This window comes from Carlito syrichta, unplaced genomic scaffold (genome assembly GCF_000164805.1).
Source record: "Carlito syrichta isolate Samal-C Ts95f unplaced genomic scaffold, Tarsius_syrichta-2.0.1 Scaffold304646, whole genome shotgun sequence".
NCBI lineage: Eukaryota > Metazoa > Chordata > Mammalia > Primates > Tarsiidae > Carlito > Carlito syrichta.
Window position 1 is genome coordinate 412,061 of NW_007248742.1, and position 13,085 is coordinate 425,145.

General features: G+C 37.3%; 1 pseudogene; it reads left to right on the forward strand.

The window, feature by feature from the left end:
- The first annotated feature begins 685 nt into the window (after window positions 1-685).
- On the forward strand, window positions 686-3,371 carry LOC103262890 (annotated as a pseudogene).
- The last annotated feature ends 9,714 nt before the right edge of the window (window positions 3,372-13,085 follow it).

Sequence of the window (13,085 nt, forward strand, 5' to 3'; positions counted from 1 at the left end):
ATATAAATCTATACATAAATATACACTTTACACAAAGCTTATTCAAAAATTCTATCCATTTTTAGTTTTAGCAGCAGTGGTATCATGTTGATAGGAGGCTTGTTTGCTTTACAAAATATGCAGCAACAGCCCTTAAATTTGGGAGTCCCTGTGTTATTTGGATGTTTACATCTGAAGGTGTGAGAAGTATCAGATTAGACTATCTGTGGGTTGTTCTTACTGGACAAGTCTTAAATTGTGTATTTTTAAAACAAAGCTTATATAATTTCTCGTAGACTATTATTACAGGGCCAAGTAATCAAGATAGCTGTTTTTCTAATTTCCATTTAAAATCTATTCATTTCATTGTAGTAGGACAGTTAACTTGCTACCAAGCAGAACTATCTTTGAAACAAAATTTAGAACCATTTGTGGCCTACATGTATTGAATCCTGGTTAGAAAAAAGCTTCACAATACTATTTTATTCATCAAATTAGCCAGCTGTAAAGCACAGACCTTTATCTAGAGTAGACAAAGAATTTCAGGATCTGTAAACAAATAACCTACAAAGTAATATGATTTTAAAATTAGTATTTCCTCATGAAGAACTCTTAAATTGCTTATAAAGCTAATCTAATTAAAAGTGGGTATAAATATTTCTTGAAAAAACAAGCTTCCGCTGCCCCTAGTGGAAGAGGATTGGCGAAAAGTGGAGCGGTGGATCTGGACACCTAGCAGTCTGACATCACGACACTGCACAAGACCTCGCTCCAGAAAGGGGACACCTAGTACCTGGTTGATAGTTGCTGGTTCAAACAATGGAAAAAATATGTTGGCTTTGACAGCTGGGACAAATACCAGATGGGAGATCAGAATGTATATCCTGGACCTGTTGATAACTCTGGACTTCTCTAAGATGGTGATGCCCAAAGAACATCTTATTGATGAATTAGATTACATACTATTACCAATTGAAGGCTGGAATAAACTTGTCAGCTGGTATATATTGATGGAAGGTCAGGAGCCAATAGCACGAAAGGTGGTTGAACAGGGTATGTTTGTATAGAACTGCAAAGTAGAAGTATATATATCTCACAAAATTGAAGCTCTGTGAAAATGGAAACATGAACAATGTTATAACATGAAAATTTAGCAAAGATGACACAATAGATACAATTGAAAAGGAAATAAGAAAAATGTTCAATATTCCAAATGAAAAGGAGACTAGATTGTGGAACAAATACATGTGTAATACATTTGAATCACTGAATAAACCAGACAGCACCATTCAGGATATTGGTTTATACCAAGGACAGGTGTTAGTGAGAGAACAGAAAAATGAAGGTGGAACATGGCCAAGGGGTCCTTCTGCTCCCAAGTCCCCAGGTGCATCAAATTTTTCAACTTTACCAAAGATCTCTCCTTCATCTCTATCAAATAATTATAACAACATGAACAACAAAAATGTGAAAAACTCAAATTATTGTCTCCCATCATATACTGCTTATAAGAACTATGATTACTCAGAACCTGAAGAAACAATGAACAGCCAGGCCTCTGTGGCCTAAGTAACTTGGGAAACATGTGTTTTATGAATTCAGCTATTCAGTATTTGAGTAATACACCTCCACTTACTGAATATTTCCTCAATGATAAGTATCAAGAAGATACTTATCATTGAATTTTGACAATCCCTTGGGAATGAGAGGTGAAATAGCTAAATGTTATGCCAAACTGATCAAGCAAATGTGGTCTGGAAAGTTTAGCTACATCACCCCAAAAACTTTTAAGACATAGGTAGAACGTTTTGCGACTCTATTCTCTGGATATTAGCAGCAAGACTGTCAAGAACTATTAGCTTTCCTATTAGATGGACTACATGAGGATTTGAATAGAATTAGGAAAAAACCATATATACAATTAAAAGATGCTGATTGGAAGGTTAAATAAGGTGGTTGCTGAAGAAGCCTGGGAAAACCATTTAAAGCGAAATGACCTATCATAGTAGTTATATTACATGACCTGTCCAAATCAACTTTAGTTTGTCCTGAGTGTGCTAAGATTTCAGTAACATTTGATCCTTTTTGTTACTTGACACTTCCATTACCCATGAAAAAAGAATGTACCTTAGAAGTTTATTTAGTTAGAATGGATCCACTTACAAAACAAAAATCTACTCAAGTTATACGCACCATACTGGTTCTACACTTTTTGGTCAGCCTTTTCTTATGGCGGTATCATGAAACAGCACCGAAGATAAACTTATAATCTCCTGCTTTTGAGAATGTGACAATATGTCAAAATGTCTACTGAAACTGAAGGATTCCTACGCTGCTGTAAGGACCAAAATATTCATGGGAATGGTCCAAATGGCATCCATAAAGAAGGCTCACTAAGTTAAATGGAAACAGATGAGCCAGATGATGAATCCATTCAGGATCAAGAACTTCCCTCAGAGAATGAAACTTCAGTCTGAAGATTTAGTTGGAGGAGATAATGATTCTGAAAATGGTTTATGTACTGAGGAAGCTTGCAAAGGTCAACTCATGGGATACAAAAAATGATTGTTTATATTCCAGTTCAACAACTTAGGCAATACTGATATCAACTACATCAAAGATGGTACCAGACATATAAGAATTGAAGATAGGCAGCTTACGCTAGATGAAAGATCTTTTCTTGCTTTGGGTTGGGATCCATATTGTTAAGAAGATATTTTGATGAAAATGCTGCTGAAGATTTTGAAAAACATGAAAGTGTGGGAAACAAATCTCCTAAAAAACCCTTTGTGAAATTACAAGATTGCCCTGAGCTTTTTACAATGAAAGAAAAGCTGAAGATCCTGGTGTTGTTCAAATTGTAAAGAACATCAGCAAGTGATCGGTTTCTTTGTAACTGGATTTGTGGTGCATCTCAAGCGATTTTCGTACAGTACTTGTGGTGCATCTCAAGTGATTTTTTTACAGCCAATACATGAGTGACAAGTTGGATACCTTAGTTGATTTTCCTATCAATGACCTGGATATGTTGGAATTCTTGATTAATCCAAATGCAGGTTCTTGCTGCTATAATTTAATTGCTGTTTCCAGTTACTATGGAGGGATGGGAGGAGGGCACTATACTGATTTCGCAAAAAAAAATAGATGATGGAAAATGGTACTATTTTGATGACAGTAGTGTCTCCACTGCATCTGAAGACCAAATTGCGCCCAAAGCAGCATATGTGCTCTTCTACCAGAGACAAGACACTTTCAGTAGAACTGACTTTTTTCCTCTTGACTGACAGACTAAAAGTACTTCAGTTGCCACTGGCATCCCCTTAAAAAGCAATGAAGACAGCAATGACAATGACAATGATATAGAAAATGAAAACTGTATGCACACTAACTAATGAAAGTCCTGGAAACCATATAAGAGAGACTTTCCTGCTGGTGAAATGAAGAAGTGACCCACCACATTAAAACAGAAGTCTGAGACAGAGAGTTTCAGATAACCAAATGTAAATCCTTTATCAGATTTTAACTTATGCAATACTTGAAGTGAAACACAATGGAAACTTTAACAGAAATTGTCTCTTAATACATTTACAGTCTTGTATTTACAAGCCAAATATATATAGGAAATCACAAATAAATCCCTTTTAAGTTTGAAAAAAATAAGCTTATGCTTTATATACTATTTTCTATTGAGGTGAAATTCATATACATAAAATAAACCATTTTAAAATGAACAATTCAGTGGCTATTAGAATATTTATAATGTTGTGCAGCCACCACATCTATCTAGTTTCAAGATTGTTTCACCACCCCAAATGGAAACCTCACACCCATTAAACAGTTGTTTTCTATTTCTCCCTCACCCCAGTCCCTGGCAAACACAATCCCTGTTCTATCTCTAAGGATTTACCTATTCTGAGTATTTCATATAAATGGAATAATACAATGTATAATCTTTTGTGTCTGGCTTCTTTCATTTAGCACCATGTTTCTGAGATTCATCCATGCTGTAGTATTAATATTTTTATGGTCAGTACATTTATGGTTGGATAATATTTTACTATACATATATAGCCAAATTTGTTCATTCACTCATTCATCGTTGGATATTTGGGGGCTGTTGCCACCTGTTGGCTGTTGCAGAAAGTGCTGCTCTGAGTATGTATGTACACGTACTTGTCTACGTGCCTGTTTTCATTTCTTTGTAAATATAAAACAATTCAAGACCAACTGAAATGATTTGTTTTAATTATTTTTAAAATGTTGATGTAGGGCTATACTACGTATACATATCCCTAGGTATTTCTCCTCTTCCTAATGGGAAAAAAAAAACTTTTGTTTTCATTATGCAGGTACCCATGTTGATGAGGTATGCACCCCCCCACCCCACCTCCAGCAATTTCCAACTACTGCCAATTCCTTACTTATGGTATTATGATAATTGTTCAAGGTCTACTGGAAAAAAAAATTAACATTTTTAAAGAGCTGGCCAAAAGTTGGCAACAGGCTGTAGCTACAACCACAATATGTCCAACGTCCCCTCCTTTGATATACACACACATCTTTGCTCCCATCTCCCACCCCTACATGCACTGTAAAAAGTTAACCACACTAACTAAGTGGCTCATAGAAGGTAAAACATAAAATTCATTTTAAGTGAAATTTTAAAAAGAGATAAAATATATACAAGTATTAGGCCTCCCAGATCCGACCTCTTTATGTCAAAATGGAGATGAATATATTTATTAAGACTTGGTGGGGAAATACTTGTTTACTCCAGGCAGTCACTAGCTTTGACGGTTCAGCTTACCTTTTTCTACTTTAGAATGGCAGGAAAGTCTCAGGCATTCAGCATGCTCCGCAATTTAAACAATGTATTTCAGTTTAAATGAGTTTATCCAGAGGTAACTCCACTGTAAGTCGAGGAGCATTAATTTGTACATTTCTAGGTGAATCTTAGCATTTCCAATTTAACTTGTTAATTTTATTTACAATGGTTGTTATTAATGAATTATGTTCACAAATATAATGCAATAAATATTTTTAAATAAAATAAGAAATAGGTTTAAGCAGATTTAAATGGGTTAGTGAAAGCAGCAGAGTATTTCTTCCTTTTTTTAAGGAAACTATGTTTATTTTGGAATTTTGAAAGACTGTGTCTCAACACATTTTTAATACACTGTGCCTTTCCTTGTTTTTTTCTTTCCAATTTCAGCTTTCATTTTGAATAACCTGAAAGTAAAGTGCTTTTCACATGACAAAAATAACATCCCAAGTTAATTAAGTTCCCTAAAGAGTATCATTTTAGATGCTTTAAGATGTTGCCTTTAAAAAAAATTACAAGTTTCAATGGAGGAAGAGAAGAGGAGCCAGAAAAGGAGACTGAGAAGGGCCAGAAAGGTAAAAGGAAAATTAAGAGACTGTAGTATTAATCCAGTCAGGAAAGAGTTTCAAAGGGAAAAGAGTGGGGATATAGACAAAGAAACAGGGGAGAGAGGTACTGGCTGCATGTTCCCACTGTGAGAAATAAGAAAGGTGATTTATTTTCAAGTTGGAGCCTAGCTTATCTTGGGGTCTCAAGATGGCGTGTAAATGCTTTGTGTTTCTCTTTCGTTGATTCACTTCCTGCTTCTTTGTGCTTCCTCTTCATGGGCTTTTTACTTTGGCGGACTGCATGTTCAAACTTTTGGCAAAATCCATTAGAATAGTAATCTGTAAGCCAATCGGCAAATAGGACATGTAAATGAGATAATTCTGTAAAACCAATCAACATGTAACATGCAGGTGTCCTACAGCAAAGCGTGTAACTCCTGCAAGTATTCCTCAAATGAGGAGCCAGAAGAGGGATAAAAACGCTAATTTTTCCTGCTTCAGTGTGCCTGCCCACTAGACAACCAATCTTGTAAGACCGTCATTAAAGTCTTGCTTCTGGCACTCCACGTCTCTGTCTCCATCCTTTGATTTTGGATAGGTGAGTTAATTCTCACGCCACCCAATGACTGCCTCTCTCCTACTCTCCTGGCTCCTTCCTCAATGACTGAAACAAGAACTGACTAGCTCCTTCTTTCCTTCCAAAAACAGGTATGAAAATGTGAAGGACATTTAAGTGTAATAGCATATCTGCTATTGGAAAGAGCTTTGGAATCTGTGAAATGCTGTGTACATGATGAAAGTCAGGCAAAAATGTCTGTTGTTCTAGATGACTCAAACTTGTCTTCCCAAGAAAAGAGTTCTAGTAACATGAGTCAGAAGTGATAATTTGAATCCACCACCTCAGGAGGTTGCTACCACATGTTAGATGTTTCACAAGCAAATTCTTCAGAATTTGCTACTCATATTGTCTGAGTTTCATTACCAATGATTCACTCCTTATTCTCTGACCTTTAGTTTCTCCTTCTACTTTAATGCCTCTGAGTTACCAACTTGTGCAGGGAATTGTTTCAAAACCTCAAACTTCAAAAGAACTGATACAAAAACTAGTAGCAGAGGTATAAAAATCATGACCAAATTGAGACTTCTGGCTAGGCCTCTATTTGGCTAGGATGTCAAAGCTTTAAAAAAGTTTAGACTTGAGAAAAACAAAGGTGAGAGATAAAAGATAAAGATAAAAGTGATTCCTTATACTAGTTAGTGATTTTGGTGCAATATTTTAACAAGTGGAAAAAAACAAACAAACATAGAACTGTGTAATTTCTATTTGATTTTCCTCTTTTCTATCAAGGAAAAGACCTTCAGTACAAAGTTTCAACACTTGACAAAATAAAACAAGCACATTTAAGAAGGAACTGAAGTCCATTTGATAAGTGAGGAATGATAGGATCATTGTTTTCATTAATGTGAAATACTTTCCAGAACACTAAAGGAGTTGTTCATGTCAGTAAAGGACTGCTAGCCAGGCTCGGTGGCTTAGCCTGTAATCCCGCGCTTTGGGAGGCTGAGGTGAGTGCATTGCCTGAGCCCATGGGTTCGAGACCCTCCTGGGCAACTTGGTGAGACCTCATCTCTACAATAATTCAAAAAATTAGCCGGGCGTGGTAGCGCACGCCTGTAGTTCCAGCTACTTGGAAGGATGAGGCAGAAGGATCACCAGAGCCCAGAAGGTTGAGGCTGTGGTGGCCGGGAGTGGCCACTGCACTCCAGTCTGGGCGACAGAGTGAGACTCCAACTCAAAAAAAAATTAAATAAATAAATAAAGAACTGCTGTCAGTAATCTCTGAAAAACTGCAGAGAATGGGTATAGTTATGCCTTAATTTAAGAACAGAGAAAATAAACCTGCCTTCTAAAAAGCACACATTGGATGAGACTGCTGTAATTCCCAGTAGAACTTTCTAATAATTGGTTACCATAGAAAGAGGTTGTTGGTTACCCTCTAAGGTTGGCTAATTGGATACATGCATTCCCCTCTCTTCCCAAATCCAATAGCAATATCAAAAGAGTAAAATTAAACAAAAATAAATCTAAATTAATTTTAGAAAAGTCAAAAGGGGTTACTAGAATATACTGAAAAATTTCCAAAGTGTATTGATGGGAAAATGTAATAGAACTAAGCAACCAGCAAGTTCAAACTCATGAAAGGGAACTTTGAAAATAAGTTTTAGCCGGGCTCGGTGTCTCAGCCTGTAATCCCGCACCTTTGGGAGGCTGAGGTGAGTGGATTGCCTGAGCCCGCCGGTTCGAGATCCACCTGGGCAGGCGAGACCTCATCTCTACAATAAATCAAAAAATTAGCCTGGCGTGGTGGTGCGCACCTGTAATTCCGGCTACACGGAAGGCTGAGGCGGAAGGATCGCTGGAGTCCAGCGGGTCGAGGATGCAGTGGCCGGGAGCGGCCACTGCACTCCAGTCTGGGCAACAGAGTGAGACTCCAACTCAAAAAAAAAGAAAAGAAAAGAAAAGAAAAGTTTTCCCAGCAGAATTCTACAAAGCTTCATAATAAGCAGGCTAGTTAGAAGAAGTGAAACATGGGCAGCAACTGGGTAACTAGTAAAGACAGAGCTAGTCCTAAGGGATGAGGCTGATGTGTACCCTAGGTTGTGTATAGTGAGAGTGTTTACATAAGAGATTCTCAAATAGATAATGGATCCAGGGAATCAGGGCCTTGTACCAGGCAAACGAGAGCTGTGTTCATTAAACAAATCATATTCACATCAAAAAGAAAAGCCCACCCTCTCTCTGCCACATACAACCACTTGAGTCAGAGCTTATTTAATCCAAACTTAAGCTTTTAGCTATGCAAACAAGAATTCTTACACTCTCTAGTAACCAATACTATTCAGATTAGGGTTACAAATATGACCAAACAACCAAGCACTATCAAACAACAAGGAAGATGAAAAGAGAAGAACTAAACTTTATAAGCCAAACTAAAACCTGAGAAAACGAAATACAGGGCATATTCTAAAGTACTAAAATACAGCCAGGCGCAGTAGCTCATGCCAATAATCCCAGTACTTTGGGAGGCTGAGGTGAGAGGATTACCTGAGCCCATGGGCTCAAGACCAGCCTGGGCAACTTGGTGAGACCTCATCTCTACAATAAATCAAAAAAGTAGTTGGGCATGGTGGCGCGTGCCTGTAGTTCCAGCTACTTGGAAGGCAGAGGTGGAAGGATCGCCTGAGCCCAACAGGTCGAGGCTGTGGTAGCTGTGAGTGTGTCACTGCATTCTAGCCTGGACAACAGAGTGACTCCAACTCAAAAATAAAATAAAATGAAGTACTAAAATAAGTATGTTTAATATCTCCAGAGAGATTTTAGGCAATTCTGAACCTATAAAAAAATAAAATACAAATGGTTATTAAATATTAATAAAGATGCTAAGATTATTCAAACATTTTTAAAAGAAAAAGTTGGAAAAAAGGGAAGCAGTGATCACTTCAAGTCAGCTTAAACTCGTGAAGCACAAGTCATGCCTCAATCGCTTCATTTCCTTTTTTGAGAGGTCATCAGACTGGTAGATTGGGGAATGCCAGTGGCATTATGTGTCTGGTGACTTTCAAGTCGTTTATAAATTGTTTCATGATACTATATTCTAAAAACTAATTGTAACTTACCGTGATTGATAGAAAAATAAGTTAATAAAAATTAGCATCACCCAGTACAGAAATTTCTGATTTAATTGTCTTTTCTCTCTAAATTGTAAACTTCTTAAGAAAATGAAACATTTTCTGTATATACTGTCTAACCCATTGCTTAGGCAAATGATGGCATCTCCAGAAATATTTACTGAATGATAATTAAATATAACTGTAATTAATACAAAGTCTGTATTTAAAGGCATATATGAGATGAAAGGAGAATAACTGGTTTCTTGGTTCACTGAGGAATGATGTAGGGGTTTTAGTTGATTGCTTAATGTCAACATTGTGACATGGTGGATAAGAGAGCTACAGATACAAGGTCATAGCAATGGAAAAACAGTGAGGAACACAGATAGAAGATCTGTGACAGACTGTATTTTTCCAAACAATACCTCTCATCTCATATGCTGTTTCCACTTTTTTTTTTTAATTCAAAGGGTACATGTGCAGATTTGTTACATAGATATATTGTGTGATAGTGAGGTTTGGGCTTCTATTGGGCTCATCACTCAGGAGATGGACATGGTACCCTGTGGGTAGTTTTTCAACCCTTATACCCTTCTCTTGACTTTGAATTTTTGCACTCCTTCCACTGACTGGTGGGGTCTGTGTTTCTGCTTGACCTACAGGGCTTGTCATCCTTCCGCCTCAGCCTTCCAAATAGCCGGAACTACAGGTATGTGCTACCATGCCTAGCTAAGTTTTATTTGTTGTAGAGACAAGGTCTTACCAAGTTGCCTGGGCTGGTCTCGAACCCATGGGCTCAGGCAATCCACTCGCCTTGGTCTCCCAAAGTGCTGGGATTACAGGCTGAGCCACTGAGCCTGGCTGAGTGATGAGATTTCAAGTGATTTTTACTTTCTTCTTTATACTTGTGTTGAGGTGTGTGTGTGTGTGTGTGTGTGTGTGTGTGTGTGTCAGGTTCTCACTCTGTTGCCCAGGGTAGAGTGCAGTGGCATGATTACAGCTCACTTCAGTCTCGACTTCCTGGGCTCGAGATTCTTCCACCTCAGAATCCCAAGTAGCTGGGACTACAGGCGCATGCCACCATGCCCAGCTAATTTTTTAATTTTACTTTTATTATTATTTGTAGAAACTAGGTCTCTCTGTGTTACCTAGGCTTGTCTCAAACTCCCGGGCTCAAGCAATCCTCCTGCCTCTATCTCCCAAAATACTGGGATTACAGGCATGAGCCAACGTTTTTACAGGCATGAGCCAACTTGTTTTTAACACATGATATAAAAATCTGTTGCAAAAATGAACATGTTTCATTTTTACAGATACCAAACAAATATTAAATAAAGAGACTCTATTAGCTGTTCAGCTTTGCTGTTTCCCCTCTCTTCTTCCGATCCCTGCACTAGCCCCTGCCTCATCCCATATTAATTATTTTTGTTATCTCAGCAAGTTATTCTCTCAGGAGTCTCTATTCTTCACACATCCAGTTGTTTTTGTCTGGAAGGCATTTTCCTCTGCTTTTTGTTAAGCTGATCCCTACACACTGATTAGGGTTCGGGTCAGGTATGGACCCTTAAAAGAGGCTCTTCTGAACCAGCCCTTTCTTTAAACTCATATTGACTTCTACTACCACATATCATACTGCTCCATTATCATCTATTGGCCTCCATCTTTGCAGTCAATCTTACATGCCAGAGTATTTACAGAATCCACTATAAGCCTTCCATACTAAAAGCATTCAATAAAATGTTTCCCAAAGAAATTGGTAAAGTACTATTTGGGAAAGCTAGAGAGGTCAAAAGCAAAGGTTTTGTCATTTTACTCCTTGGATTCAAATTTCCAGTTCTGTCACTTGCCAACTGTGGAACCCTAGGCAAGTTACTTAACCTCTCTGTGCCTTAGTTGCAATATCTATGAAGTGGAAATAAAAATAACAATGTCATAGGTTTGTTGTGAAGTCTAAGTTATGTGATATGTAAGCAAGTTCCACTGATGGCTTCATGGCTGAATTCTACCAAACATTTAAAGAAGCACTAGTGCCAATCCTCAAACTTATCCACAAAAATTGAAGAAAAGGGAAAAACTTCATTTTACAAGGCCAACATTTTCCTGATACCAAAGCCAGAAAAGAACACTACAAGAAAAGAAAATTACAGGCCAATATTCCTGATGAACAAAGATGCAAAAATCCTCAACAAACTACTAGCAAATGGAATCAAACAGCATGATCAAGTGGGATTTATCCCTGGGATGCAAGAATGGTTAAACAGATACAAATATCACATAACTTAGTCTTCACTACAAACCTATGACATTGTTATTTTTATTTTCATTTCGTAGATATTGCAACTAAGGCACAGGGAGGTTAAGTAACTTGCCTAGGGTTCCACAGTTGGCAAGTGACAAAACTGGAAATTTGAATCCAAGGAGTAAAATGGCAAAACCTTTGCCTTTGACCTCTCTAGTTTTCCCAAATCAATAAGTATGACACATCACATCAGCAGAATTAAAGCATCAGATCACTTGATCATCTCAACAGATGCAGAAAATGCTCAACAAAATTCAACATCTCTTCTTAAAAAAAAAAAAAATCACCCAATAAATTAGATTCGAAGGAATATACCTCAACACAATAAAGGCCACGTAGGGCAAGCCCATAGCTAACATCATTCTCAGTGATCCATAATCTCTCATGAATAAAGAAAATTTCTACAATGGAAATGAAAGTCCTGTCATCCTGTCCTTTGAGACAACATAGGTGAAACTGGAGGATGTGATGTTAAGTGAAATAAACAGATAAAGAAAGACAAATACCTCACTTACGATCTCGCTTTATGTGGATTGTAAAAAAGATGAACTCATAGAAACAGAAAGTAAAATGGTGGCTACCAGAGTCTGAGAGGTAGGGAATTGGGGAGATGCTGGTCAAAGGACACAAATTAACCTATCTTAAATGTCTTTTTCATACTCTGTTATACTCACACGAAACATTTTCAGTTATTATAGTTTCCATTTTTATTAATCCTTTAAAATTATAGTTTTACTGTTTCATTAACAGAATTTCTGACTTGATAAATACCTGTTGTATAAAATTAAATGAAAACAAAAGGATTTAACAGAATTAAAAATGACTGAATTGAATTGCAAAATATTGTCACTAGAGGGAGCACAGCACTTAATTTGTATTCTAAAAGAGTCCCGCCTGCTGGCAATCAAAACAGCAGTTTGCATCCCATTGCGTTGTATGAAGGACTTCCAAATAAGCCAACACCATTATTTTCCTAGAAAATGAAAGTGACTGAATGCATTAGCTCTCATGCTCTTCACAGTGTTTGGAGGTATAAATGCCTTGTTTCTGTGGCGCCACTGTCAAAATAACATATACGCTTCTTTGGATGCAGCTCCAAAATGGCTCATGCTCTTCACAATGGTCCAAAATGGAACAGAGAAATAAAGATTAGAACATGATGCATGAAATCAAGTGGACGAGTCTAATCAAGGCAGACAGCACAATAACCACAGGAACATGTTCTGGACCTCAGATGATGATCCCGCACCTTTAAATCTGTATCATTATTATATGTGAACTGTGCATAAGTACACCTCTTGTGATAGATGTGTGTTTCTTAAAAAAATAAACAAAGGAGTCCTCACTTGGTTACCACCATTAGTGTTCAAAAGCCACTGAACTTTAGACTCAAGCTGTTTTTAAAAAAGATTAGATGTGGTGTTCAGAAGACGGTAAGTCTTTGCCAAGTTCTGTAGATGAGGGATTTTGAACAAAAATAAAAAACAGTTCCAGGTCTCATAAGAATAATTGAATCAAATAAGCCTATAAGTAAAAATTAAAAGGATATTACCATCACATATATTTTGTCATAAGCCTGATTTCTAGTGAAGAAGTAATACATAATAAAAATAAGGTATGCAGACAATCCTTCCTACTTCTCCATGCGAGAGCCAGTAAATATGAGTCTTAAGACACTATTTGCATGCCATGGGGAAGTGCTAAAGTTCATAAAATCACAGACTTTTAAATGTGGAAGGAACTTGGAGCAGTTGTCTATCCCTCA